This window comes from Aethalodelphis obliquidens, unplaced genomic scaffold (assembly GCF_003676395.1).
Source record: "Aethalodelphis obliquidens isolate GAN/ISIS:26980383/991018 unplaced genomic scaffold, ASM367639v1 scaffold43, whole genome shotgun sequence".
In the NCBI taxonomy this organism is placed as follows: domain Eukaryota; kingdom Metazoa; phylum Chordata; class Mammalia; order Artiodactyla; family Delphinidae; genus Aethalodelphis; species Aethalodelphis obliquidens.
Genome location: NW_020837987.1, coordinates 2,575,774 through 2,598,943, shown reverse-complemented (window position 1 = coordinate 2,598,943; position 23,170 = coordinate 2,575,774). Strand labels below are relative to the sequence as shown.

Sequence of the window (23,170 nt, the reverse complement as noted above, 5' to 3'; positions counted from 1 at the left end):
CAACAGTCAAATGTTGTTTAGGAAATTAATAAATGAGGAAAATGTATTTAATATTTAGTCCATGTATTTGCCATGTCTAGGGCTCTTCATTCATGTAGGCTTAGGTTTCCATCTTGTATCAGTTCCTGTTAGCCTGAAGAAATTCCTTCACTTCTTGTGTAACAGGTCAACTGGTGATGATTTTCTTAGTTTTTTTTAACTTGAAATATTTTTATTTTATTTTCCATTTTGATTAGTATTTTCACTGGATATACAATTTTAGGTTGACAATTTTTTCCCTAGTTTTTAAAGATATTATTCCATTGTCTTCTGACTTTCAATATTTCTGATAAGAGGTAAACTGTCATTCTTATCTTTATTTCTCAGAATCTTTTTCTCTGTGGTTTCTTTAAAGATTTCTCTTTTTATCATGGATTTCTAGAAATTACCATATAATATTCATTGGTGTGACTTGCTTTTATTTTATCCTACTGGAAGATCATTGAGATTTTGTATCTGAGGTTTATTTTTTATTAGTTAATTTGAAAAATTCTCAGCCATTATCAAATATTTTTTTCTGTCTAATATTTTTCTCATCTTCCCCTGGTGCTCCAGTTCAACATATTTTAGAATACTTGATGTTGAATCACAAGTCACTGAGGCTCTTTTCATTACCCACGACAGCAATACCATACCCCATGTAATTACTGGGGTAAATTCAATGGGTGCATAATATTGAATTGTAAAAACATGTAGTAATTTACTTATTGTGGTAGGTAGCTTCTGATGTAGATCCCCAAATATTTGCCTACTTGTATTCCCATTCTTATGTAATCCCTTCACCTTGAGTGTGGGCTGGATCTAGCAATTTGCTTCTGATGAATACAATACAGCAAAATCAATGAGAAGTCACTTCTGTGATTAGGTGACAAAAGACTCCTAGCACTCTCTTGCATTTGTTCTGCTTGTTCATTATAATGAAGCAAGTTGCCATATGGAGAAGCCCACAAGGCAATAAACTGAGGGTAGGCTCTGACCAAAAACCAAAGAGGAACTGAGGCCCTTTGTCCAAAAACCTGCAAGGAACTGAATCCTGCCAACAACTACATGAGTGACCTTGGGCATGGATCCTTTCCCAGTTGAAACTTCAGAGAAAGACCTCAGCCTCAGCTGCCATCTGAGAGCAGTCTTTCTCATTTAGATGATCCAAGTAAGCCATGGGCAGATATCAGAGACATTGTGATATAAGCTGTTGTTTTAAGTTACTAAGTTTTGGGGCAATTTGTTATACAGTAATGGATGACTAACACACTTTACCTGTCTACCATTTTTGGACATGTTCCCTCCTTTTATTTGCTGTTATAAATAATGCTGTACTAAATAGCCTTGGGCATATTACTTCATTTTCAGAAATGAATTTCCATAAGTGAAAATGATGAGTCAAAACACATGAGCAGTATGCACTCTGATAGTGCATATAATAAAATTTTGGAATGATACAGAGAAGATTAATATGGCCACTACTTAAGGATGATAAACAAAGTCATGATGTGTTCCATATTCTTTTTACAAATGATTAAAAGCAGTTCAATGAAGGAAGGATAGCCTTTTCAACAAATGGTGCTAGAATGAGGGGCCATCTATAGGCAAGAAAATGAAACTCAAACTAAACTTCACACCTTATACAAAAATTAGCTCAAAATTGATTATGGAGTTAAAACATAAAACCTTTAGGAAAAATAGAAAATAAAAATACTTTGGCATCTAGGACTAAGCAAAGAGTCTTTAGATTTGACACCAAAAGCACAATTTATAAAAGAAAAATTTGATAAATTGGACCTCATCTAATTTAAAAACTTTTCCTCTGTGAAAGTCCAGGTGAAGAAGAAAGAAAGAGAAGTAACAAACTGGGTGGAAATATTTGCAAACCACATAGCCAACAAAGGAGTAGTATCTCGAGTATATAAAGAACATGTAAAACTCAATAGTTAAGCAAAACAAACACTCAAATTAGAAAATATGCAAAAGACACAGACATTTCAATGAAGACGATATGCAGATGGCAGATAAGCACATGAAATGATGTTTAACATTAAGAGCCAGCAGGGAAATGCAAATTAAAACCATAATGAGATATCACTGTATACAGATCAGAATGGTGACAATAAAAAATAGTGACATTACCAAATGCTAGCAAGGATGTAGAGAAACTGGATCACTATTATTTTGTTGATGGGAATGTAAGATGGTATAGCCATTCTTGAACACAGTTCAGCAAGTTTCTTATAAAACTAAACATGAAATTGCCCTAGGAACCCCAAATTACCCTCTTGGGTATTTATCCCAGAGAAATTAAAACTATGTGCACACAAGCACCTGCATGTGAATGCTTGTAGTGGCTTTATTCATAATAGTCCCAAACTAGAACAGCTCAGATGTCTTCAGCAGGTGGAGGGTTTAATTGTGGTACATATATACAAGAAATATTACTCAGCAATGAAAATAAGAAAACTATTGATACATGCAGTCATTTGGATGGATATTCAGAAAATCATCTGAGCGAAGAAAAAATCCAATCTCTATATGTTACATACTACATATTTTATATATTGTTCTTCAAATGACAAAATGTTATAAATGCAGGAGTTAGGGACAAGAGATGGAGAATGGGAAGCAGGAGAGTATGATTTTAAAAGGGCAGTATAAGAAATTCTTGTGATGATGGAAGGTCCTGTATCTTGACTGTGGTGGTAGATATGCGAACATATACATGTGATTAAATTGTATAGAACTGAATATATAATAATACACAAATGAGTACAAGTAAAATTGGGGGCATCTGAATGATATGTGGACTGTATCAATGTCATGGTCTTGGTTGTAATATTATACTATAGTTTTGCAAGATGTTACCACTGGTGAAAACTAGGAAGAGGTACATGGGATCTCTCTGTATCAGTCCTTTCAACTGAATGCAAATCTATAATAATCTCAGTAAAATTTCAATTTTAAAATAGAGTGAGCATTTTTATAATTTTAAGTATATTGACAACTTTTACACCAAGAAAACACACTAATTCATAACTATACTCACCAGATAAATGAGCAAACAAAAAAATTCACTCTAATTGCAATTTTAAAAGGTCTTTCTAAATATCGTGTACTAAACAGGGAATCAAAGCTGAACCTGTACAGCATTTATAAACATTAAGTGTTAGAAATAAATGATTGAATCATTCAATTAAAGAGACTAGAAAATGAAAACAAAACAAAACAAAACAAGACAACCCTGATGGATGCAAAACTGACCACAAATTCCTCCTCTCCTGGCATCTAAGCTCTTAGGTGGTGTCTTCTCATAATGACTCTAGTCTTGGCCATGGGACTTGGGTTTAGCCAACAGGACAGTGGAAAACACACTACAGGCAGAGATGTGAAACATACATTCGGCCTCACTCTCTTGCTGTGATCACCATGGGAGGAAGCCAGGGCTGGGCTGCTGCAAGATGAGAGCCATGTGGCCCAGTCACCCTTGTCACCCTGGCCAACAGCCTGCCAGCTGCCAGAAGCCTGACCAAGGACACCTTAGAACTTCCAGCTACTAGCTGACTCACCAGCTGACCACAGATGCATGAGTGAGCCGAGCAGTGGTTAGCTGAGCCAGCCTGAACTGGAAGAACCACCCAGCCAACCCATAGAAGCAAAAGCTACATGAAACATGGTTGTTTTTAAGCCACTAAGTTTTGGTGCTGTGGCTTGTTATACAGCAAGAGCCATGGCCTAAAAACATAGGGTTAAGAAAAAGAGGCAGTTCTCACACAAAGTCACAAGTCATGTCACTGCTCTTCCATCATCCTTGCTAATGAAATAAAGTACTAGGCAAATGGTCTTTAAAGGTATGTATGGGGCTATGGGCTTCTAAGGTGCCCAGAGTCAGGCTGAGAGCAGGGAACCCCCCCCTAGACTGAGGTCTGCTTAGAAGCATGCCTCTTCTCTCTGTCGTAAGGGATAGCATTCATTCTGGTGGCTTCCATGTCAGTTTTCCCCACCAGGTAATGAGCCATTTCATCTGAAACCAGAAGAAACAATATGGGAGTGGTCGGAGGCCTTACAGCCTTCACTGGCTGTCAGGGCCTCTGCTCTCAAAGCCATGGCTACGTGGACACAGGCCAGATAATGGAAGCAGCCTGTGCGATGCGGAGTTGGGTTGAACCAAGAGTCAGCCCACAGACCTCAAGGCCAAGTGGCACACAGCAGGTCCTCAGCACATGTGTGGATGAAGGTCTGCACATTGGTAATGATCACGGGCACATAAGGTGTGGTGATGCTATGGGCCTGGGATTATTCTGTGGGTGATTCTTCAAGTTTCTCTAGATCGAGAGTAAATGTGTGCAGAAGAACCCAGAATCATTTGCAGGTGGGCTTGCTGAGCTGGCTGGCTTAGTCTCAAACCATCTAGATGGAAGTCAAGGATTTCTGCAGGGACCCGTTCTTCCACAGGTGTTCCTGCAGCCTTGTAAACAAGACAGAAGGGACAGTATGAAGTAAAAAAAAAAAAAAAAAAAAACCCTTAAGAACAGACAAGATGGTGCAGAGGCAACACATCTGTTGCAGTGGGACCAGAGGCTGCCAGCAGCGTTTATTTGTCTTTGTGCAGCTGAGAGGCGGACCTGGTTGGAGGTTACAGAGCTTGCTTTCCGAGTGCCTGTAGCACTGGGACAATTAGAGACATGTCTGGTCCTGCAGGCTCAGGAGCTATGCTGCGCCTTTCTGAGGGAGCTGGTGACCTCTCCTGGGCCTGTGATGATCACTGCCATTAGGGCACCATCATCCTTGCCTTCATGTCATGCATGAGCTTACGAGATGGGTGAAGGCCTCCAGAATCTGAAAAGATGATGATACATGCAAAATTCAAAATGAAATTTTCTTTTTGAAAAATTACATTTACATGTAAGTGGAAATGAACATGTCTTCTTTTTTGATTTTCCAGTCTAGAAGTTCTGGGTATATTCACTGAAGCTGGGTTTTCCTTCCAGGCTGGGCCCCAGCTCCGGGTTCCCTCTGCTTGCTGGGCCTGGCAGCCCTGCATGACCCAGCCATCTGTAAATGCAAGCTCCAAGGCACAGGACCTTGGCCTGCTTCATTGTTATACTGTCCCTGGCCCCCAAAGAGGTCTGGAAACCATAACCCTCAAGTTGTTCACTCACAGTAACTCACTGGTCAGGAAATCCAAATCCACACGATTTCTGGAGATTCCTCAAAGTGGTAGTCTCTCTCTTTCAGGATTGTTGGATTCTTCAAAGATCTGCCTTTGTGCATCTCTGTGGCATGGGCACTAAGACGGATGACTCACATGGTGACTCACACTGTCAGCATTTGCCAATTTTTAGGTTTCTGAGTCCTATATTGACTTTGTGTTAAAAAACTTAGAAATTAGGATGGGCATTGTAATAAGAAAGAAGAAAGAAAGAAAAAAAGAAAGAAAGAAAGAAAGAAAGAAAGAAAGAAAGAAAGAAAGAAAGAAAGAAAGAAAGAAAGAAAGAAAGAAAGAAAGAAAGAAAGGAAGGAAGGAAGAAAGAAACAGAAAGGGGAAGAAGAAAGAAGGGAGGAAAGAAGAAGAAAAAAGAAAGAAAGAAAAAGAAGGAAGGAAGGAAAAAAGTAAGGAAGGGAGAAAGAAAGAAAAAGAAAAAAGAAAGAAACAAAGAAAGAAACGGAAAGAAGGAAGGAAGGAGGGAAGGAAAGAAAAAAGGAAGGAAGGAAGAAAGGAAGAAAGAGTAAGCAAACAAATAAAAGTCTACGGGGCAGGTTGGATGGACATGCTGCTGCTGCCTAGCCAGGGACCTGTGTGCAGTGCCCCACCCAGCCCAGGAACTGCACACCTTCCCTTTGCAAACCTTGGTCCTTCTACTTTCAAGCTTTGTTGTCAAACCTGAAGCGTGGCTTCATCTCAGCATTCTCCTCCAGCTTCCAACCAACTGGATGGCACTTGGGGATCTGGTAAATTGTCCATTCATCTGCCCAGCTTCCCTCTGTTCCTCACATTCTGCATTTTCATGGGTGGCCATTTTCAGCCTGGGCGGCCACTGGCACAGGGAGCTACAAGAAGGCTTGTCCCAAACCACAGTGTCTGTGAATGCTGGCATTGTCAAGATGGTCCCTGTTACATATCTGCTCATGAGAAGAGGAGAGAAAGCACCTTCCCTTAGCTTTGGGTTGAACTTATTTTAGTTCCACGAGACTGCAAAAGTCCAGACCCATGATGCCTATCTAAAAATCTAACCATATCAAAAGAAAATCTTTGCTGTATAAATGAGATTAGCTATCTCCCAATTTTGGTATATAAATTGGTTCTCCATTTAGACTTCCTCCCCTGCAGTACTCCTTCATTACAAACCATCATTGCATCAGGATAACATTGGAAAAAAGAAAAGCAACACAACAAAATACTCAATTTCATTAATCTGTTTAGCAATACCAATATAATGAGGCATAATATTGATTTTCTTACTTAGGATTTAAAATCTCTACTTCTTTGCACAGAATTAAATGCTTCAAACTGATATTCCACCTCTTTACAGTCGCATCTTTAATTTAGTTGTTATAATTAGGCATTAACGGGTGTCAGTAGGATAGCCAGTTAGAGACCATTCTGTTCTGCTTGTCTTGACTATCACAGTTTAGATGTAAAGTAAATTAGAATGAAAGACTATACAGTCCAATTACAGATAAAAGCAGCAAACTGCACTGTTGTAATTAGATGCCAGGACTATTTTTCTTAGACTTTGTATCTCTGAAGGCCCTTCTTGTAGCTACTTGGCTGAAGGCACTGCTGAAAGACTTCAGGATGGATCTGAGTTGTTGCAGCCACATTGTTTCTTGCAAAACTTGAACTTCTGACTGGGTTTTCTTCCTGGGAACCTTTCTCAGCCAGAGCCCATGAGGACTTGCTAGAGTGTTTCTCCCTTGGGGCCAGGGGTCTGCATGCATCCCTGCCTTTCACTGCCTGGGAAGCTCAGGTAGTTGGATGAAACAAGTGCAAAGGTCAGTTTCTATGTGAATCTATCTGGCTGTTCCTACCCTCATCCTCCTATCCTTCCTCCTTTTCCCCTCCTCCTCTTCCTCATTGATGTTGAATCTTGGGTATCGCACTGCCTTTTGGGTCCAGAATGCTGGTTAAAACCATGCCTTTTGTGGAATTTTCTAGAAGTGAGTTAGCTGGTGCCTTCCTGTAAATGCTGCTTATTTTTGAAAACTGACCAAGGAGAGCTTGACGTGGCCACTGAAGAGTGACTTGGAGGTAGCATGACGCATTCATTCATTTCACAAACATTTATCAACTGCCCAGCCTGCCAGGCATGAGGCGAGACCATGGGCTCATGGACACACCTACTGGAGTGGGGCTCAAGGTCTGATGAAGGTGGGGCAGCCATGGAGTAGATAATTGATGATTATGATACAGCATGAAAAGTGCTCGCTGGGCTGAAAGCTGTGCATTCTAGGGTCAGAGCAGGAACACCCATCCCCATGAGAGGTGAGAACTCCCTAGTCCCTTAGGCTGTGCTGCCTGACTTTTTTTGAAGGATTAGGGGGAATTATTTAGGTGGGTGGAGAAGCAGCAGGGAGGGACTTCCAAAAGGAATACATGTTTAAGTCAAAGGTACACAGGTGGTCTCAGATGGCTAGAGCGTGGTGGGCAATGCAGCTCTACAAAGTAGGCAGGGCCAGGCCATGAAGGATCTTGTGAACCTATAAGCCAAAGGAGGTAACTCAGGATCTGTCATGGGAAAAAGTCCACAAGGACCTCCCTGTCCTGGGATAGACTCCCCAGTTCTCAGTCCTATTGAATTCCTGGCACACACTGGCATCTCTGACCCCCATTGCCACATGGTCATTTTAACTTTACCCCTAGGCTCTCAGTGGAAAGACCCCCAGCCCCAGACCTTGGTGTGTGAGACTGTTAGGAGGGACACATACTGTCTTGATAGGGTGTACATGCTGAGGCGTGTCGGCAGCCAGGAGGGCTGGGAAGAGTGAGGACATCCTTTCATTGCAGGGGCATAAATGGTTACTGAGTACCCAGCTGATACTCCTCTAGAGGAGAGCCAAACCCAGTACCAGCAAACGTTTCTTACCCCTGAGGACCTCTGGATTCCGGGCCTGGTGATGAAATTTCTAGGACTCAGAGCCACCCAAGATGCGATGGGCTGAGGATCTGTGCACGTCTTGTCATTGAACATGTTTTGCGACCGGCTGGATGACCCTTACCCAGGACCCAAATGGTAAAGGGAGGACATGGCCTAGAGTGGCCTCTGCTGGACCTCCTCACCACACGGATACCTCACATCACTGGATGCATGTGCAGAAGCTACGGTTATTTCAATCCACCAAGCAATGACTGAGTCAGACACCAACGTCTACTGGGCGTGCGTACATGAGAGGTGCCTAATTTTCATCCTCCTGGAAATTCACATATCTTAATGCTTCCTGGTGTATTTTGTAAAGCATCCCTACATTAGAGTGAGGCAGCTACTCTGGACCCTCCCCAGGCTGGACCTGCAGTAATCCATGCTTTTCTCAAAGCACCTCCCCAGCCATTCGACCTCTTATGAAATTCGCTGGTGCCTCTCCATGCAAATTCGGGCTGGAGGCACTTCCTCTCAGGTGGTCCGAGCAGGGGAATCCATGCTATTCATATTTAAGTCATGCAATTTCAAGTGCTCAGCAAATGAGAAGGAAGGCATCTGAAGAGTTTGAACTGTGTGACCTCACCACCAAACAGAGCTCGGGCTTGGGTGTGCGTCTGATCTTGCCTTACGTAGGTCTCAGGTGAATATGCCTCTGGGCACACCCTTGCTCCATGCTAAGTGGATATTAGGGTTTAAAGAGATGTGATTTATGCAATACGGCCCATAAACATAAACCAGGTACTGCAGAGGCAGGAATCAGTGCTCCCAAACTGATAACTACTTGAGAGATGAAATGTCACTTTCCAACTTGGTTCTTCATAATGGACCTCAAGGGTAATTCGACTATGTAGGATATTAGCTATGGGTAGTGACCTTGGGACTCAAATTCCATGAAAGAAGTAATTCTGCTTTAGTGAACTTCAGTGCACGTGGGATCTGGGTCATCGTGAGTCTGACCTCTGTGGGAACATCGGTCAACTCTGCGTGGCCTCTGTACTGGTTTTATCAAATGCTCGTCCTCCATGCTAAGATGGCCCTTCAGAGGAAAATGCCACATGATATCCAATCATGCTTTCTCTGGGAGACATTTTTAAAGTGAGCTGATCCCATCTAGGAGAGAAGGATTGAGTAAAATAAGGTCCCACCATGACCTCTTAGGGCACTAGGATGCACTAAGTCTCCTGACGTTTAGGTCACACTCTGTGCGCCACTAAGGAGGCATTTAGTTGTCTGGGTTGGCTCTGTGAAAACCTACAACCCTGCCCTTCAATATCAGTGCACATGTGCACAAACACACAAAGACACATACAGACACATGAAGACACACACACACACACACACACACACACACACACACACTGGATATCTAACCAAAATCAAAACCAAAGAGGAAACCTTATTCCCTGCAAATGTTCTTGGAGACACCAGTTTTAATTTAGGACGATTTTTTTTCCATGATGAATTAATTTACTAGAGATCATTTAAGGTGTGATCCAAGCGTATATTTTCTTTTGCAAACAGATCTGACCTGTTACTAATTTTGCCTACAATTAGTTTGGTGTAATTACTGCCACTTACAATTTAGTCTGCTTTCACTAAAAAAAATTATTGTTCACGGGGTCATAAAACTCTTTAAAAATTGCTTAATGAAAAATGGAGCCTTGGGAATGTTGCACAAGATAAGCCCAGCCATTAAATCCAGGACTTCCTGGGTGCATGAGGTAGTAGGCTGTGCTGGAGGCTCTCCAGCACTGTGTGTATGTGTGTGTGTGTGCACGTGTGCACATGTGTAGAGCAGCAGTGTTTGGGAGAGAAGCCCCTTTTTTTTTTTTTTTTTTGCGGTACGTGGGCCTCTCACTGTTGTGGCCTCTCCCGTTGCGGAGCACAGCCTCCGGACGCGCAGGCCCAGCGGCCACGGCTCACGGGCCCAGCCACTCCGCGGCATGTAGGATCTTCCCGGACTGGGGCACGAACCCACGTCCCCTGCATCTGCAGGCGAACCCTCAACCACTGCGCCACCAGGGAAGCCCAAGAAGCCCCTTTTATAGGTGTCATCTCCAGCCCTGGGTGTGTGCTGTGTAGCCTGGCAGGGCCTGAGTCACCAACTCAAAACAGAGAATACTCAGGATGCTCTGTCTCCATCTCCTGTGTTTTTTCTGCTGAGTCAGAATGGACAGATCTAACCAGAATAAAGAAATAATGAGAGAGCGGTCTAGAGGAACTAATACTAGCCTTCAAGCCAATTTTGACATTCACAGAGAGATGCTGTCTGAGCTAGGCTGACTCTGCCATGTCCTCTTGATAGAGACCTCACAGTTGAGGTGTCCACAGCCTGGTAGGCTCATATTCCATGACAAGCCTCCTCCCATGAGCCATCCCTGATGGTGTGCAGTGACAGCTCACTCTTCATTATCTCAAAGGCACTCAGCCCCTCCCCCTTGCTCACTCTTCTCTTTCCCCTCATTACTGGGCTGGAGAAAAGTGAAACCAACAATCCTTGAAAGCTCTCCAACAACACACGTCTCTGAAGTCTGAAGAACGCACTAGCTGAGTTTGTTCTGACGTCCTGCGTGGGCACACGTGTTCCGATGTCCTGAGCATGCGCACACGTGTTCTGATGCCCTGGGCATGCGCACACATGCTCTGATATTCAGGGGCTCTCATGTCCTGGGTGTGCACGCCTGACCCAGGAGAGTCTTGTAGAATTCCTTCAAATTAGAACAGAGCAAAGGGCAGAGAGTGAGGAGACCCTAAGGACGAAGACGACATGTGTGCGGAGAATGAGGATTCCAGTCTACAGCAGTACCTGGAGAGTCGGTCACAGCCGAGTCTTCGGAACTAGACGTCTAAGCGTGTGGCTGACAGAGACTGACTCCCCTGAGACTGAACCTATGGCTCCGGCCCCCACGTATCAGAGCTGCAGCCCAGCTTTGCTTTTTCAGTGGAGAATGGACAGTTTCTGCGTGGAAGGTGAGAAATGGAATAAGGTGAGTGAGAAGTGGAATGTGAGACTCCAGAGGAGCGCCTATGTTCAAGAGCACAAACCCTGGCAGGATTAGAATGCTGGGCATTTGGGAAGACAACTTTCCTCAATGTATCATCACATATTCCCAACAAGCACCAGCGTTACCCGGAAGGAGATTAGCACCAGCATTACCCGGAAGGAGATTAAACTTGTGTAAGATATGGTCCTCAAAGTATGCTGTAGGTTCTCCACCTCTGAATTTAAATCTAGCAAAGATCTAAAGATCGTGTTAGCACCCTTCTCTAATGGCTTCCCATTACATTCAAAATAGAATTGTAACTCCTTGCAGACCCCATGAGGCTTTCCTGAGCCTTCCTGTCCCCTAGACTCATCTGCCCATCTCTGGGCAGCCACATCAGCCATCCCTTGAAGGAGCCCAGTCAGCCTTCTGCCTGGAGGCGTCCCCCAAACCTCTTCATGACTCCATTCCAGTAGGGGATTCTCAGAGAGGCCACCCTACTCACCTTCCCCATCACTTCCAGCTCCCTCACTTGCTTTCCTTTTCATCGTGGCATCTGGGGCCAGAGCTCGGATGGGACACTGCCACTTACCAGCTCTGTGATCTTGACCAAATCACCTAACTTCTCTGTGCCCCAATCTCTTCGTCTAAAATGAGAGATCATAGTACTGCCCGGTACCATGGATGTGAGGATTCAACAAGGCAACACCTGTAAAAAAGGGCTTAGAATGGCATTTGGCAGAGAAAAAACACTCAAGAAGTGTTGGCCGTTTTAATTTTTATGATTATATTGATATAATATTTAATTACATAATTTGTATAATATACATTTAATTTGTAATAATAATTATCAGTAGTCTATTATTCCTGGCGAACCAGCGCAGAAGCTTGCACACAGCTTAAGCTAGCGATTGAGCAGTAGGGTCCCAACGTGCGTTCCCTATCCTGCCAGCTAAACGACACACAATTACGTGTGAGTGCTGAGTATTGTCTTTTTATAAATGTATGGCCCACAACTTCGTCATCTCCTGCAGCACTTTTTAAAGGTAAGGTATACTTGGCAAAAGTAACTAACAATAGTGTGCCTAACTTAAGTCAAGAACCCCTTGTGTGACTGGCCCCCGTTGTTCCAAAATTCTGGGTGAAATATGATTTTATTTGCTATGGAATTCACAAGGGCGTTGCGGAAGGACAATTTACCAGTCCGCAGAGCTGGTGACTTCATGCCCGATGCCCAGGATGCCACAGAGCCCTGGCACTTGAGAGAGGGTCATGATGAATGGACCTCTTTTGTTTATGTAACTTAAATCCGGGCATTCTCTCCAAGGTAGAGAAGGATTATCTTTAGGAAAAAAAAAATAGTTCTTTATATGCAGTGTTCACTTCTCTTAAGGGAATAGGATCGTTTGGAAGTGGAATTTGTTTCCAGAAATTAGTGCTGAGACTCTGTTAAACTGAGTTCAATATTCTGTTTCAATCCTGATGTAAAATCCTAACTTAGAAAGAATATGTTTTATGAAATGAGACATGGATGACTCAAAGGATGCAATAAATTGAGTCAGTGATTCCACATTCATAAAGAAGCAAACAGTGTGGGGTTTTAAAGCCTTAGATAGCTTATCTTTGTTTAGAAATAAAATCAGGAGGTCTCAGAAGTATTCTGTTGGTTTGGGGAGGGTTAGAAAGAGGAAGCTGAGTCCTGGGTTCACCTCTGGAAATTCCAGATTCATCCATTGGAACCCAGTTGGCCACAAGCAAGTCCTTGGTCAGGCGTTTCTGGGCATTGACATGGCCAGTGTTTTTTCAGCTTGTCCCTGTACGCTAAACATGTACTGACCACCTACTATATATGGAGAACTGTTCCGTGTGCTGGGGAAACAGTGGTAAATGAGAGTCCTAGGTGTCTTCTAACAAATATTTCTTGACCACCTTCCAAGTGCCCAGGGCTGCTGTGTGGGGCCCAGGGATACAGCACTTCCCTCTGCTCATTCCCAGGTGGATGGACAACCAGTAAAAGCATAAATGATGTATAGTCACAAGTGACAGGTGACATGATGAAAATGAAGACAGACAAGGGCCTAGGAAGTGATGGGGGAAGGCAGGGAGGTCTCTCTGAGAATCCCCTCTGGAGACAGAGTCATGAAGAGGTGTGGGGACCCTCCAGGCAGAGGGTGGGTGGGCTCCTTTGAGGTGGCTGCTGTGGCTGGTGTGAGATGAGTGGCACAGAGATGGGTGGATGAGCCTAGGGGACAGGAAGGCTCAGATGGCAGTGGCTTCTTGGGGTCTGCAAGAATTCTCTTTTGATTGTGATGGGAAGTCCTTTGAAAAGAGTACTAACATGATCTTTAATTAGATCGTTGCTAGATTTAAATTCACAGGCCAAACAGGTTGGGAGCCTACAGCATACTTTAGGGACCACTCCTGCAGATGGGGGCCAGGCAGGCAGGGGAATCAGGAAGGGGAAGGGGGTGGGACCCCACAGGGAGGGGGAGGGGCATCGGCAGACGCAAACACAGGCCTGGGCTCGCTGCAGAAGGTGGACGTTCTCTTGCATCACAGAGGAGGGCAGCCCCAGAGAGAGAGTGCATCGGCACACACACGGCACCAAATGAGGCTTTCCTCAGACCATTATGGGCATTTATGTGTCTGATATTTTTTCAGCTTGTCCCTGGACAGCAACGTCACATGCTCAATTTCTAGTGCTCAACGAGGACTCTAGAAATCCTGCCTGCCCAAACCCACAGGGTGGCTGAGACCTTTGGATTTACCAGAGAGCCACTGTGGTTTTCCCTTCCCTTCATGGGCAGGGAACACATGTCCAAGTCCAGTTGTGTTTCTCTGCATGTTGAAATCTGAGTTTTCACAGGCATCAGGAGAGCGACCATGGCTGTGCAACATGTCCCTTGGCTTACCTTCCCGCCTTTTCTGTACCCCGGGAGCCAGGGTGGCTCAGAGCAAGAGGAGCAGAAAGGGACCATGCCCTTGGCTCTGCCCCGTGTGCCCTCATCAGTAGGGCTGTGCTGCAGGGCTGGGCGGCCCCTGGTTTCCGAAAGCAACAGTGTGCTGGCACTTTTCCTGTTCCTTGGCCTTTAGCAGAGACCAGCCACTGTGGGGGTGCTCACTGGAGGCCTCCCAGCACCCTGCGCCCGTGTTATTACGGCAACTTCAGAGTAGTAAATAAAAGGAACAAACGAAATAAAAACACAAAATGAAAAAAATAATTAAAACAATAACTATTCCATTCATTCTGAGCACATCATCTGAGATTGCATTAGAAAAAACTACAATAAAAACATGCTTTTAATCTGATAGTAAAAAAGCCCAATAAAATAAAAATGAGCTCCATTAATGAAAATAATGGCTCTTACCCCAGCCAGTTAAAATGCTAAGCTTATGTGTTTTGGGGTTTGGGGGAGCTGAGGACTGTTTTTTTTCCCCACAGCTGGTGATAGATTTGCTTTTGTTACATACTGGAGATGGCCCCCCCCCCCCGCTAATTAGTATTGCTTAATATAGAATCTTACCTTTTGTATGAAGCCCAAAGAAATTGTGTAGGAAGACAACCAATTCCTGGGGAAATGGGTAAAAGAACTGCTCTACTTAAGGTTTGGACTTCAGTTAGGAACTCAGATAGGTAGCTGTATGTGTATGTGTGTGCATGTGTGTGTGTGTTTCTCTTTCTCCCTCCTTCATTTGCTCTTAACTTCCTCCCCCCACCAACCCTCCTCCTCATTACTTCAGTTTGCTTTTGCCCCTTTTAGGGAATGACTTTAATTTACTTGCACATGACAGGTAAGTCCCACCTCAGACTCTTTTTTTTTTTTTTTGCGATACACAGGCCTCTCACCGTTGTGGCCTCTCCCGTTGCAGAGCACAGGCTCCAGACGCGCAGGCTCAGCGTCCATGGCTCACGGGCCGAGCCGCTCCGCGGCATGTGGGATCTTCCCGGACCGAGGCACGAACCCGTGTCCCCTGCATCGGCAGGCGGACTCTCAACCACTGCGCCACCAGGGAAGCCCTTCAGGCTCTTTTTGGGTGAAATGGAGGTATAAATAGATAAGGTCACAATAATAGGAGACCTCAGCAAGACCCTTTTCCTTGCTAGAAAAATTGAGCAGCTTTGCTCAGGACTTCCTCCTGCGCCGTGCATCCCTGCATCTGGCATCCTGAATGGCCTTCCTTCCTCACAGTGGCCTTCTCCTGGGCTTTTCCCCGCGTTCCTCTCTAGCATGTATTATGGGCCGTAATTTGTAATTGCTTGTATGTTTATTTGCTTCATTTTGAATCTGTTGACTGTAGCTACAAAAGGAGAAATGACACCACTCACAGTCCGTGTCTTGACCTCTGAAGACTTTGCTGAGAGCCAACCTCACCAAACTCAGGATGAAACTCATTCAAAGAAACTCTGTCCATTTAATCAACTCCTCTGCTGCCCTCCCAGGGCCCTGATGCTATTACTACAAGTACTTATTTGTTCAAATGAATATTAACATTGTAATTTAGTACCTAATTATGCTTCTCTAGTCATAACTGGAAATGTGGTATTAAAATTCTTACATGCTCTTTGGCTATCAGCATGTACTTTTGTCAATAATCTGGAATTGCCGGAGATTTCCTTCATGTACAATCTTTGTGCTCATATCTCTCCCTGTCTCTGATCCTCCCTCGTCGTTACAGATTTACTCTCTGCCGTGGCCGGCTGTGTTGAGCACTGTGGTCTTGCTTGAATAAAATAGGGCGTCTAGAGTTCAGCTCCTTCCTAAAGAAGTGTGTGCATAGATGCTGTTCAAATGGCTTCATCTTTTGTCTGATAATAGTACCAGCCACAGAGCATAGATTTTAGGATTCCACCACTGGGAAAACCATGCCTGCCACACATAAGTGCTCAATAAATTTTGCCTAATTAATAATTCTCGTCTTGTCTCATAGTTCTAGGCTGGTAGCCCTCATTCCTGGCTGCACATAAGAAAACATGTATCTTTAAAAAATCCTCATGCCTGGTCTCATGTCAGAATGGTGAAATCCATGCCTCTATGAATGGGGTTTCCAGATGGTTCCAACAGGCAGGGAGGATTGAGATTCCCTGCTCCAGGCAGAGCCAACATATGAATGCTTTAAAGAGCCACTGTTCTCTCTATAATCAGTTCCAGTGTATAGCAGCCATCGACAGATGATCGAAAAATTAGTTTCTGCTTGGAACTGTTCTATGAACTGATTAGCCATATCCCTTTTAGTGGTGATGGAGAAAGGAATGTAGGCTTTATATTGGTAAAATTGTTTTTGAAAAGAGATTTATCTGTAAATATTTTGAAAGAATATCCTAATAGGAATTATTTGCATCTGTAATGATATTTGTTGCTCTAACCTACAAGTGTTTTGTGCAAGTTCTCCCATAAGGCAGATCCCCCTGTTGGCAGGACTGTGTGTCCGTCTACCAGGATGCAGATGGCTCATAACCAATAACCCTGCTGTTAAGAACACCATCCAGGCCTTCTGTTTTGAAAACATCTATTTGCAACTGGGAAAAGAAGAAACACAACAACTGGTATGTCTAAGTCACCCTCTTAAAAAACGTGCATTTTCTGACAATCATGTTTAGAGATCGATTTGCTGAGCAAAGAGGATCCATGTCCTTGAGAATCATGGGTAGCATGGACCTTCTGTAGGCAGACTCCTTGCCTTACCAAGAATCTTCACCCATGTCCTTGTATGCCCTAGATAGCCCTCTTACCAAGGCAGAGTGAAATTCCCGAAACACTGAACGCAGCCTTGTTATCTTTATCCAGGAGCTCTAGCGTCAGTTCAAATCAGAAAAGTGGATTGGGTTAAAGGCATCCAATGCATGAACCTTTGTATAATTTGAGCTGATTCTGCCCAGGGCCACACATCAGGAAGAGTTTTATTTCTTCCTCACCAATCTATATGCCATTTCTTGCCTTATTGCAGTGGCTGCAATTTCCAGTACCCAGTTGAATGAATGGTGAGGGTGGACATTCCTGCCTTTCTTCCCTGTCTTAGAGGGAAGAGGTTTCTTTTTTTTGGTAACATAAATGGTTTTTGAGTTTTATCAAATGCCTTTTTTTGCATCAGTTGATATGATCATGTGATTTTTTTCTTTAGCATGTCGATATGGCAAATTACATTGATAGATTTTTGAATGTAGAACCTCTTGCATATCTGAAATAAATACAACTTAAATCCAACTTGATCATGTGTCTGATTCTTTCTTTTATAATGCTGGTTCATTTGCTAATATTTTGTTGAAGATTTCTGTGCTTAAAATCATAAGAAATAATGGTTTGTAATTGTCTTATTTTGTACTGTATTTGTGTAGTTCTAGTATCAAGGTAGATAGGTAGTTTGGGGGTACTTCTTCCTCTTCTATTTTCTGGAAAAGATTGTGTAAAATTTTGTTAATTCTTCTTTAAGTATTTGGTAGAATTTTCCTTTGAAACTGAGCATTTCTTTTTTTTTTTTCTTTTTAAACATCTTTATTGGAGTATAATTGCTTTACAATGGTATATTAGTTTCAGCTTCACAACAAAATGAATCAGTTATATATATACATATGTTCCCATATCTCTTCCCGCTTGCGTCTCCCTCCCTCCCACCCTCCCTATCCCACCCCTCCAGGCGGTCACAAAGCACCGAGCTGATCTCCCTGTGCTATGCGGCTGCTTCCCACTAGCTATCTACCTTTTTCAGAAAAATTGTAATGACAAATTCAGTCTGTTTAATGGTTAGAGGATTACTTAGGTTATCTATTTCTACTTGGTTTTGGTAGTTTGTGGTTTTAAAAGAATTGGTCCATTTCTTCCAATTTGATAAATTTCTGAGTGTAAAGTTGCTCATATATTCCATTCTTACTCTTTTAATGGCTGTGGGATCTGTTATAATATCCCATTTCATCCCTCACACTGATGATTTGTGTCTTCTCTCTTTTTATCTTGGTCAGTCTTGATAGAGGTTTATCATTAAAAAAAATTTTTTTAAAGAACAACTTTTTGTTTTGTTGATTTTTTTCTACTGTTTTCCTGTTTTCAGTTCATTGATTTCTGCTCTGATCTTTATTATTTCCTCCTCTTTGCTTGCTTTGTGTTTACTTTGCTTTTCCTTTTCTATTTTCTTGAGGCAGGAACTTAGATTACTGATTTGAGACTTTTCCTTTTTTCTAATGTATTTAGTGCTATAAATTTCTCTCTCAGCATTATTTTAGCTGCATACTACATATTTTGATATTTTATATATTAATTTTCATTCAGTTATATGTGTTTTAAATTTCTGTTGAGATTTCATATCTGACCCACGGAATATTTAAAAGTGTATTGTTTAATTTACAAGTGTGAGGTCAGGGGAGAATTTTGTTGGCTTCTTGAAAGAGAAAATTGCCAGTTTGGCTTCTGAGCAGGTAATATTATATGAGCCTTGTAGGGTTTTATATACCTTTGATAAATCTAGATAAATACAGAAATGCCTCTAATAGGAACATAAGGAAAACATTTGCTTCCTTTACTTCTTTGACACCTCTTAATTAGGAGCACTAGCAAATCTACTCATTTGGTCACACATTTCTTTCAAAGCATTTCTCATCGTATTTTGAGCACTATACTCTGTACTCATGTGCAGGATCTTCCTGGGCCCATGGTTCACAAATTCCATCACTCACCATGTCACTGTCCCTCCCATTCTGTGGCCTACCCTGTTTACATAAATTGCTGAAAACAGATCTTCTTATAGGGTATGGATTGTGCAAGTCATGAGATGTGGTGGTACTTAGCCAGTGACTTGGAGATGTAAATATGTGAGCTGCATCCACGACCAAACACAGACAGTTATTGAGTAAGATTATGGTTACACCATCCTTTACTGAAAGTGGTTTCTTTTAGCTATAGATATTTAGATAATTGCCTCTGTTTTTCATTTAGTGGGATGGTGACAATGTTTGGATGATGAGAAGGAGGAAGAGGAGATGATGTTCTGAGACTCTAAGTTCATGCCCTGCTCATATTCCTTATCTATCCATCCACTCATCTATTGATTTTTCCATCTATCTGTTCTTGGTGATCACACTTGCCGAGCTCATTATCACATCGGTATCGTTGCATTTGCTCTTCCTCTTTTTGGAAAGTTTTTTCTCTGACTTTTCATGTGCTGACTCCTTCTTGTCTTCTCTTCAACAAAGTCTGTCCTAATCATTCTATCTAAAAGAATTCCCTCTTAGTTATTATCACATTATCTTGTTTTTTCTTTTAAGATACTTTTCATTCTTTGAAATTGTCTTATGTATTTTTATCCACTTATTTATTTTCAGTCTTCCTTGCCAGAATACAAGTTCCATGAAGGCAGAGATATATATTTTGTTTCCCAGAATATTACCAACACCTAGACCAACATCCATACAGCTGACAATTCATACATACAATTATTTATTAATTAAATTAATAAATGTTAATTTTCTGACAATATAAGGTAGTGATTAAAAGTGCAGACTCTGCAGCCAGACTGTCTGCATTTAATTCTATGTATGCAAACTTGGAAATAGCATGCAATGACCTTGGGCAAGTTATTTATCATTTCTGTGCCTCAGTGGCCTCATGAAAGGAAAAATGGTATGAAATGAGAATAGTACATAACTCAAACTTATCATCATCAGGAGGATTAAATGAAATAGAAATTTAAAAAAGGTACAGTACCTAAAATAGCATCTGGAAACTCTGCATTTAAAAAAACTACTACGGGCTTCCCTGGTGGCGCAGTGGTTGAGAATCTGCCTGCCAATGCAGGGGACATGGGTTCGAGCTCTGGTATGGGAAGATTCCACATGCCACGGAGCAACTAAGCCCGTGAGCCACAACTGCTGAGCCTGCGTGTCTGGAGCCTGTGCTCCGACAAGAGAGCCCGCAATAGTGAGAGGCCCGTGCACCACGATGAAGAGTGGCCCCCACTCGCCGCAACTAGAGAAAGCCCTCGCACAGAAACAAAGACCCAACACAGCCAAAAATAAAATAAAATAAAATAATTAAAAAAAAATAAAAAAATAAAAAAAAATAAAAACAACTACTACTACTAAATAATAGCCAAGGGCCATTTTTGGAAAATAAAGTAAAAACCAAGAAATACAACAACAACAAAAGAAAACAATCCCTACCTCAAATTTTAAATATAATGAGTACTTCTGAGAGATTCTCAAACCCTAGTTAAGTAGAAAAGAACAAAACAAGCCATTAGCCTTGACCGCATCACTAACTGACTTGGTGATCTTGAGCTCGTTCATTTCCCTGAGTCTTTTTTTTTAACTGAAGTGTAGTTGAGTTCCAATGTTGTGTTAATTTCTGCTGTACAGAAGAGTGATTCAGTTTTTTTTATTTTTATTTTTTTTATATATATAATTATTTTTATTACATTCTTTCTTATATTATTTTCCATTATGGTTTATCACAGGATACTGAATATACTTCCTTGTGCTATACAGTAGGACCTTGTTGTTTATCCATTCTATATATAATAGTTTACATCTGCTAACTCCAAACTCCCACTTCATCCCTCCCCCACGCCCCTCCCCCTTGGCAGTCACAAGTCTGCAGAATCTTCTCTGAGTCTTAATCCCTCATATAGGAAGATTAAGGTTTGGACTAGAGAATCCCTAGGAGCCCCCAGATTTAATTTTTTTTTTTTTTTTTGCGGTTCGTGGGCCTTCACTGTTGTGGCCTCTCCAGTTGCAGAGCACAGGCTCCGGACACGCAGGCTCAGCAGCCATGGCTCACGGGCCCAGCCACTCTGTGGCATGTGGGATCTTCCCGGATCTGGGCACGAACCCGTGTCCCCTGCATCGGCAGGCGGACTCTCAACCACTGCGCCACCAGGGAAGCCCCAGATTTAATGTTTTGAATCTCCACTTTCCAGGTGCAAGTTGTTGAAGAGTCCCCACTACCTTGTGTCTGGCTCTGGGCTGGTCATGTGTAGGAAGGAGAGTCTGGGCTGCCTTGAGGCCCCTGGGGACAAGTGCACCTGCCTCTGCATGGGGCCTCTCAAAAGCAGACCTCCCAAACCTGTCACTGTGCCAGACCCCATGACTGCAGAGAGCCACAGCATGGAAAATGACCTCAGCCTTTTGACAGTCTGGCCCCAAAGCTCACTGCCAAGCCCCAGATTCCAGCCTTTTGGTAGCCACCCCACAGGTGCAACCTTTGTTGTGATGAGTGAGTTGGGGCGAAAAGCATACCCCCATGCACACACAAGGCATTATTGATAATAATTAATAAGCCCCTGGCAATTATACCCAATGATGTGTAAGGTCAGGATGACATGCACTGTCAGTCAACGGTGGTACTGGAGAAAGGGTGAGTGGCAGAGCCAGGAGTGAGTACCACCTACTGCAGGATTAATCACCCATCAGAGAAGGGCTGTCACTCACTCTCGTTGGGCCCAGGGTGCAGTATTGTGAGGCCTGTCAGTTTCCCTGGACCAGGAGGTGTCTGATGGTGGCAACCTATGCAGTGGAGCTGGCTCAACACTCCACTCAAGGCCCCAAGACCCCATGCTTGAGCTCGTGAGAGAGCACATCCACCCAGGCAAGGAGCAGCCTTCCTCAGTTTTTGATAGCACAGAGGGGGTCAGCACTGCTTTCCCTGGAGGGTTTGCCAGGGGGACAAGGGAGACAAGCATAAGATGCTGAAGATGTGGCCAGCCCACAGACTCCTAGCTCCGTGTCAGGAGTCCTAAGTCCAGGTCCAGATTCCTCCACTTGCTCATCCTGAGACTTTAGAAACTCACATAATCTTACTGTGATGGGATGCTATTGCCAAGCATTAACTAATTTCTTTTATAAACAGTCCCAGCAATCTTTTCCATTCTCCATCTCAGGTCCTTCATCCACCCACCATGTACCCCCAGGCCAAGAATTCTAAGGCACACACAAGCAGGGAACTTGAACTCGACCTTGCCTAGGGCCTCAATCATATGCTCCTTGTTCTGCAACTTCGTGCAGCTGGACATTATGACTTGGCCAATGTGGACCCTGACCACTGCGCCCTGGGGCTTTCCAAAGGCACCTCACATACCTGTCTGTCTTAGATTGGGGACAGCATGCCAGTCATGAATGTCCACTGGAAAGGGCTATGTGCAAGGTCCCTTAGGGCAACCCGTACAGGCCACAGGCTGCATGCACTACCGAGGAGGCTGCTGTTTGCAGCCTTTGTACACCGATTCCCCACGGGGAAAAGAGTACCTTCGGCTTAAGTGGCTGCAAAGAAAATTCATGTTTATTGAGTGTACTTTACATACAGCAAAATTCACCTTTTTAGGTGAACAATTCTGCAGCTTTTGACAAATGTATGCAGTTGTGTAACCACCAGTGCAATTAAGATAAAGAATATTTATATCACTGCATAAAATGTCCCCATCCTCTTCTAGTCAACCCCTCTCCTTACTCTTATCCCTTTTGTTTTTCCCCCAGAATGTCATACAAATGGAGTCCTACAGTGTGTTTGCTAATGACCTCTTGATTATCCCTGTAGTTTGGGTGAAGCTAAGCCCATCTCCCTGGCTCACAGGTGGGGGTTCAAGGATGCCAGCTGGGCCAAGGATGCCAGCTGGGCCAGTGAGACTCAAACCCAGGACTTCTGTTGTAACTAGTGCAGAAGCTGAGCTCCCTTTCCACGGGCCTACTGAGCTCCTGGAAGACAAGCTTAGAGTTGCTGAAGGCCATCTTGCAAGGATGTGGGAAGAGGGTGCTCATGAATAAAGCCAAGAGTCAGAGAAAGATCCAGCCAGGCCTGAAAATGCAGCCCTGAATTTATCAGTTACCTGAGCAAATACAATAACTTGCCAAGTTTTGTTTTTCTATGTCAGTCGGGGTAAGTTTTCTGTGACAGAAAAAGTCCTAACGAGGTTCCACATGCAAATTTTTTTTTTTTGACGCCTACTATGAGCAAAGGCATAGAACATGAATTACCTGCATCAGTCTCAAAGCAGGTACACCAGAACAGGACTCTGATGAAGCATAAATGCAGATAAATGAAG

General features: G+C 43.2%; 2 non-coding genes across 2 annotated transcripts; one reads left to right on the top strand and one right to left on the bottom strand.

The window, feature by feature from the left end:
* The first annotated feature begins 1,439 nt into the window (after positions 1 to 1,439).
* Positions 1,440 to 1,544, top strand: LOC113606288 (U6 spliceosomal RNA). The gene has a single exon (XR_003427478.1). It is a non-coding gene; the product is annotated as a U6 spliceosomal RNA (small nuclear RNA).
* Positions 1,545 to 22,262: 20,718 nt separating this feature from the next.
* Positions 22,263 to 22,397, bottom strand: LOC113606296 (small nucleolar RNA SNORA70). Its single transcript, XR_003427483.1, has one exon. It is a non-coding gene; the product is annotated as a small nucleolar RNA SNORA70 (small nucleolar RNA).
* Between the last annotated feature and the right edge of the window lie 773 nt (positions 22,398 to 23,170).